This window comes from Penaeus monodon, chromosome 20 (genome assembly GCF_015228065.2).
Source record: "Penaeus monodon isolate SGIC_2016 chromosome 20, NSTDA_Pmon_1, whole genome shotgun sequence".
In the NCBI taxonomy this organism is placed as follows: Eukaryota; Metazoa; Arthropoda; class Malacostraca; order Decapoda; family Penaeidae; genus Penaeus; species Penaeus monodon.
The window spans coordinates 23,014,192-23,014,926 of NC_051405.1; the positions used below are offsets into that span (position 1 = coordinate 23,014,192).

The 735-nt window shown below is 54.0% G+C and overlaps 1 protein-coding gene across 2 annotated transcripts in view; it reads left to right on the forward strand.

Moving 5' to 3' along the window:
• The window catches only part of LOC119585707 (forkhead box protein P1-like), a gene marked incomplete at its 5' end in the record, with an annotated part of 71,485 nt that overhangs the window by 64,574 nt on the left and 6,176 nt on the right, over nucleotides 1–735 (forward strand).

The window sequence follows — 735 nt, forward strand, 5'->3', positions numbered from 1 at the left end:
AATGTTCCCGCCACAGTTGACAACGGACCTGTGTCTTGGTAGAGTCAGAGAGCTGAGGGCGCTCTCTGTATGTCTGTCAGCCAGGGGCCTTATTTTATGGGCGTGTGGGTGGGCTTTTCACCTTTTTTCCTCTAGAGTTTTTCTTGTGCTTTGACTTTTCTCTCTTTTTCTCTAATGTCGTTGTTGGTGGTCCAGAATGCGATCCGCACCAACCTCTCGCTGCACAAGTGCTTTGTGCGCTATGAGGACGACTTTGGCTCGTTCTGGATGGTAGACGACGCAGAGTTTGTGAAGCGACGCCACCTGTCCCGCGGCCGTCCCCGGAAATACGAACCCAACACCCCACCACCACCTCACCAAACCCTCCACCCGGGGCTCCCGCCAACCCAAGGGCACCCCATGGCCTTCCATGCGGCATTCCCGCCCATGTCTGGGCCGCCCCCGCCCCCACAGTAAGCACCGCTCACTGGCTCAGCAGCAGATCTGCTGCGGGCGGGTGGGGACCTCTTACTAATATGGCCAAGGTATCCCCACCTGCCCGCCTGCACACCCGCTACATCCATCACTCACACGTACTCACTCCCTCTCCTCCTCAACTCTCTTTTCATCACAAGTTTCCTTACAGTTACTCATCACCCTATCACCAGAACATGAACTACAAACAGCTGAAAGTAGTTACTAGTCAGATAGTGTCACTAAATACTTGAAGAGAGAATGTGACTAATTAGCAGTGAG